A 6378-nucleotide genomic window follows, 5' to 3' on the forward strand; every position below is an offset into this window, starting at 1 on the left:
TCATACAAGCTATTATGCAATTCTCTCTTCAAAGTAGCAGGCAAAGGACCAAAGCCTGCAGACAGAAGACCTGTCTGTGCTACTTGGTTTTTACTTGCTTTGTTTTTCTGACAGGCTTTGTTTGAGGAAAATTGAGATGTGTGTTTTGTTACTGGTTCAATGCTCAGAATTTCTCAGTGTCATGTCATTATTCATCGTTTCTGTTTTGATCATTTAAGCAATCTTTTCATGTTGTTTTCCTCCTGGATATATTATCTGACATGCAACAACCACAGTGTTCATAAAGCTCTTTGTTGCCTGTGGGTACATACGTAGCTGATGCCTGTTTAAATGGCAGTTTCACAGCCTTCGGAGGTATGCTGCATCATCTGAAAAAAAACAATTGCTGTGCTAGAAAGCTCAAGACACTCTTAAAATCGTCTCCTCAAAACAGTGACATAACTTGGGAGGAGAGGTAGAATCTAGGCAAAGTACAATGTCAAATTAAATAACCTGGACTTCTGACAACACACCATTGATTTGGTTACACATCAAACAAAAGTAACCTAGAAACTGATAAATTTAAAATGAAGAAATTTTGACTTAAATAAGAAAATTGGTAAATTTAAAAGCGAAGAGGTACATTCAGCTAAATAAATGGAAGTGAAAGCTAGGACCCTGTAAAATTGAGCAAATTTTCAAACATACTAATAGAGCCTCTCTGTTGCAATTAATGGGAAATGTCAGTGCTGTGATACCACTGTCTTACTCCAGTGAGAAGTGGTACAAGAGACATACAAATGCACTGGATTGGGCAAATAAACCAGGATTACCTAAAAGATTATGAAAGCAAAACAAAGTTAAAAGGTGTGTTGCCTTTAATTTTGATATTTGTACATGCACTTATCCCTCTATACAATCACACAAATAGAGATAAGGTAATTGGGATTAATTCTAGAAAAAAATTCTTTTCAGAAGCAGGAATGCCCATTGCACATCTCTAGGATCCCAGGTAAAATTCCCAGTGTTCATGGTTAAAGCACTTTATAACCCATATATCAGCTCTACATACAATCTCTAACAGTTATTTTTAATAATAAAACCCAGACAGCAGGTTTGCATCTTATATTTTTGTTAATGAATTTAAATAAATTATTGTCCATTTTTGCATTTTAAATTCTACTTCACCTTGAATCCCTCAGGTGTGAAAATGGCAAGCCTTTACTCTTGCGAAAACATTATCTAGCTCCAGTGTGGCACTTTGCATCACCAAAAGAGACAAACATCATTTCCTGAATTTTGCAGGAGAAAAACCACATGTAAAGCAATGAAGTTGCCTAAGCAAGTCTGTTCACAAAACGAGTGGCAGAGTTTCAATGGAATTCAGTGGTGTAAGGCAGCACTGACCAATATAATATTTCTATAGAGAAATGTTCTTGAAGAGTTCACATTCAGTCATAATTACATTATTATTATTATTATTACTAATGGTTAACATTGTAGGAAGTCAACATGAAAATATATACTACATACAGACAAAAACAATGTAATACACCAGTATATAAACATATTATTTTGATTTTCTGCTGAAATAGCAAGAATTTAGCCCGTAAAACAAAAGGCTGAAAATTGGACTAATGACAATTTCCTCAATCTTTCTTTTTCTCTATAGTAAGAAATTGAAGACCCAATAAAACACAAATCTGATGCTTGTCACAGCAGTGTTTTATTGGGTTGGAATGACTGATCTTCAGACTATTTAACTATAATCACATTATAGGGAAATGTTAGAAAACTAGTAAAAGAACCTCAGCAGATGAGGTCACATCATTCTGTCCTGCCTTGTAACCCTCCTGCTGCCTAGAATACTACTCTACAAAAATGAAATGTGGCATCTCAGCAAAGTTCTCCTATAGATTGAACTCCATAAAATGGCTATGAGCCCCAAAACAGTTGTGTATGCTTTATTCTTTCTTTGCTTCAAGTAGTGACAAGGTTATCATTCAAATTATCAAAGCACCTGTTTCTAGATGCCCAGTGTGCTTTCTGAAGGGAAGCAAGGTGCTCTGGCTATCAGCAGATGAAAAAACTTTTAGGCTGAAGACAACAACAAAAAAAGAGTCATTTCCTTCTGGACCATATTCCCCCAGACTTGTTCTAACAAATCTAATTCTTCTTTAGCTGTAGTTTATGGTTCTCTTGGATCTCTGGGACACAATGACATCTGCTTTTCTTCAAAGTTTCCAGTAGGAAAACAAAACAAAACAAAACAAAACAAAACAAAATCTGTTGTGGTTTAACCCAGCCGGCAGCTAAGCACCACACAGCTGTTTGCTCACCTTCCCTCCTCCCTCTCTGGGATGGGGGAGAGAAACGGGAAAGTGAAGCCTGTGGTTTGACATAAAGGCAGTTTATTAAGACAGGAAAATAATAATAATAATAATGATAATGATAATAGTACTACTAATAATAATGTGTACGGAACAGATGATGCACAGTGCAATTGCTCACCACCCGCTGACCGATGCCCAGCCTATTCCCGAGCAGCCCGCCCCCCACCCCGGCCAGCCACCCCTATATATTGTTTAGCATGACGTCAGATGGTATGGAATACCCCTTTGGCCAGTTTGGGTCAGCTGTCCTGGGTCTGTCCCCTCCCAGCTCCTGCTGCACCCCCAGCCTGCCCGCTGGCAGGACAGAGCGAGAAGCTGAAAAGTCCTTGGTTTGGTGTAAACACTGCTCTGCAACAAGTAAAACATCAGCATGTTATCAGCGCTCTTCTCATCCTAATCCAAAACATAGCACCCTACCAGCTACTAGGAGGAAAATTAACTCTGTCCTAACTGGAACCAGGACAAAAACAAAACAAAACAAACAAAAAAACACAGCCAAATTATGATTTATCAAAATTAAGTAAAAGTTTTAATCTCGGCATGCACCATGCCGATCTCCTGCACCATGGTACCCATTGAAGGAAAGCAATAAGCAGTGTTTTCTATTTGAACAAACAAACAAACAAAACAAAACAAAAAACCAAAAACCGCAACCAAAACAAGCCGCCAAACCCTTTCATCTAAATTAGCTTGAATAGGCTAGATGCACGCTCTGTGACTTCTAAATTTAGTCTGATAGTTAAATATAAAGACACTACATGATGTTCTCATATCAGAAAAAGAACCACTCTCACAAGCTATGTATCAGCATTACTAATGTCATCTTATCAAAACTCTGAAATGCCACGGATTTGGCTGCTTCTAGAAACATAATGGTTAATGATATATACCATTGCATGATCCCATGCATTTCAATTCTAATCCATAGTTTAGCCTTACATTTTGGATTGTTTTCTGGGACATAATAATCTATATTTTCAGTTACTTAGGGTTGTTAGATTCACAGGGATTTTTATATCATAGACTTATTTGAAGCAGGTTAAAATGCATGCCTGAATCTATGCCATCACATTTATTTTTTTCCCCATGGAATTTTATCAAGTCCAGTCCTAAAAGCACAAGCTGAAAACACTTTGAAAACACTTTGGTGTCTGGAAGGGCAAGAACTTTGCCCACTGTTCTGTGCTAGTTACACCAAGCTAAGTTACACCTGCAGCTCCCTAAAAATGACTTCTTGAGGTCCTCCTAGCCCTTCTCCATACTTTTTTCTCATTCTCACCCCCTCAACCACTTTAATTTAGCAAGCAATTAGATACCTAATTGATAAAGCCTTTAAAACATTGAAGAGCAGACTTGAACTGCATACATGCAATAATGCATTTGAGACCAATTTATTGAAGGTCTTAGCATGAAGAGCCTTGCACTGACTTAAATGGGCCTCAAATGTTATTCTAAAACTCTATCAAATATTTTGAAGCAGGTCATTGCCTTATTCCTGCAGAAACAAATAAATAAATAAATAAATTTATAGCCCTACATCTACTTGCTGAGACCTTATCCAATAGAAAGGTTTAAATTCAGGATATAACTCTGACAGGCTGTGTGATGCAGAGAAGAACAGCAGTGTAATTGGTTTTGTTGGTGTCACTGCCTGACACCAGATAGAGCAGGGAAGATTGTAGAGACCGACTGATTCCTTTTTAACACAAGGCTTGTTAGCTTTTTTTTTTTTTTTTTCTGGAGGAAAGGTAATTTGCAGTTGTTGTGCTGTCAGTCGTCAACGGGTTGCTACAGTGTGCAGTCAAGCTTCTAAGCAGTGTTATGTTTTGTTTTCTGTTCTTGTCTGGATTCCTCCTTTAACCTTATCAAAGCAGTTAAATTTCTTCAACCTATCAAGCTGAGCCATGTCAGCATCTTAAGACAGTTGCTGTTGACATGGCTGAGCAAAGCTGAATTGATCTTAAAACCCTCAGGACATCCTGCACAGCATGCATGCTCTATACTACCACCACATGCTTGATTTAAAGTTCAAACCTTTCTAGCTCATTGTTGGCAAGGTAAAATGTTTTGTACCACTAACATTATTTATGATCCTTCTGTTCCCACAAATACTATCCCAGTAAGCTTAGACTGTACACTGGAGATGGGAAAGGAAGATGGTGACATGGTAGCTTGTGCTGAAAGCAAAACAAATAATAACAACAACAACAAAAAACTTGAAACTACAACAACAAAAACACACACACACACAATCCAAATTGAGCTGTACCTATCTGTCCGAGAAAGCTGCAATAAAACAAGATTAGTTACATTAGAGAACAAAGTGTGGCTGACAAGGCTTTCAGATGCTTTCCACAAAGAACTTGACAAGTGAATGGCCATTTTCCAAGCTGTTAGGCACCCAAGTTACTGCAGGTTTGCATGTATCCTTGTGTTTTCCGCCAGCAGGCAAACACTGTGACTGTAGCCCATGAATTGCAAGAATTGTGTCCTTAACACTGTAAGCAAAAATAAGGTTGGATTTTGAAAAATAGACTGTTCCTTATACAGAGTGGGGTAACACTGTGCTTCAACCTTAGGGTTCCTCCATTACTAATGGCACTAGTCTGGGGACCCCAAACACCAATGGGATTAACAGAGCAGTTTCCTGTGGTTCTGCCTTGACTGCACTGTCTCTGCTGGGCTGCAGAAAAAGCAATCAGGAAGAACCAATCTCTATGTCCAATTTGTAGAGCCTAAGTAATCATTAAAAAAATAAAACCCAGCAATTTTACAGGAAAATTCATATATTGCAAAATCCTATTTGTATAACCGCAGACAAAAGCCCTTCCTACAGCTGTCACTGGCAGGGTCTTTGCATTTATTTTTCATGTGTTTTTAAGATGGATGACTCCAGAAACTGTTTGTCAATTGAGATGTGTGTGAATTACCCACACAACTGTTACTTATTCAGAGAAATTGTCCATGAAAGTTATTAAGTTATATGGGAAATAGGTATGGGAGCTTAGATTGTGGTTTTGTACTAGAAAACTCATGGCTTGGGAAATAAAGGCTTGGAAGCTTTGCAAGCAAAACTCTACCTGTTCTGTGAAACAGAGGAAATAAACAATATGAAATCTCATAAGAGAATGAACTCAAAAGTTAAGTTAGTGGCAGAGAAAACCTGTCCTTTAACACAATCTAAGAGAGAAAGGAAGGAAGGAAGGAAGGAAGGAAGGAAGGAAGGAAGGAAGGAAGGAAGGAAGGAAGGAAGGAAGGAAGGAAAAGAAAGAAAGAAAGAAAGAGAAAGAGAGAAAGAGAAAGAGAGAGAGAGAGAGAGAAAGAGAGAGAGAGAGAAAGAAAGAAAGAAAAAGAAAGAAAGAAAGAGAAAGAAAGAAAGAAAAAGAAAGGAAAGAAAATGAAATAATGATTAACAGAACAAGAATTAAAATAGATTTGAGTACTGCTGCTGAAATGGGAATTCTCAGCCTGTGGCAATGAGAACATTGTAATACCAAAGAACAATTGTGAGCAATAGCTACTATAATGTCATCATTTTATTATCAATAAAGTAGGCTGATGATACGGAGCAAGTAGTTCATCTCTCAAATTACGTCTTAGTGGAACATTCTGATTTCAGAACTTGATTTCAAAAGTGTTTCAGACCTCATTTCCCTTAAGAGCAAGGAGGATTTCCATTTATATGTTATTCTCTTTTACCTAAAAATCAGTGTTTAATCATCTTTCATTGTGCTTTTATTCAGAGTCAAAGAACACACTTTACCTCTTTCAGGGAGCACTCAGAAAAAAAAAGGTTCAAGTACAAGGCTATTAACTTGTATGGATGCAAATGATTTGGAAAGTAATTTTATTTGTATCTACATTGTGATTATTCCAGAACCCGCTTGCTGAAGATTTTATATTAAATGAAAGATACATTGAGGTGATAAGCTTTCTTGTTGTGCCCCCCTTACTTATTCAACCAGAGCAGGAAGCCAGTCAAAAGTGGTGATGGTTTGTAAAGTAA

The 6378-nt window shown here is 37.5% G+C and overlaps 1 long non-coding RNA gene across 1 annotated transcript in view; it reads right to left on the reverse strand.

Moving 5' to 3' along the window:
- LOC308190978 overlaps positions 1–2510 on the reverse strand; it is an 81077-nt gene extending 78567 nt beyond the window's left edge. The window contains exon 1 of the long non-coding RNA XR_013947603.1: positions 2491–2510. This is a non-coding gene — a long non-coding RNA (uncharacterized lncRNA). The remainder of the gene's footprint in view (positions 1–2490) is intronic.
- Between the last annotated feature and the right edge of the window lie 3868 nt (positions 2511–6378).

Source organism: Anser brachyrhynchus (assembly GCF_964034855.1).
Source record: "Anser brachyrhynchus genome assembly, chromosome: 2".
NCBI lineage: Eukaryota > Metazoa > Chordata > Aves > Anseriformes > Anatidae > Anser > Anser brachyrhynchus.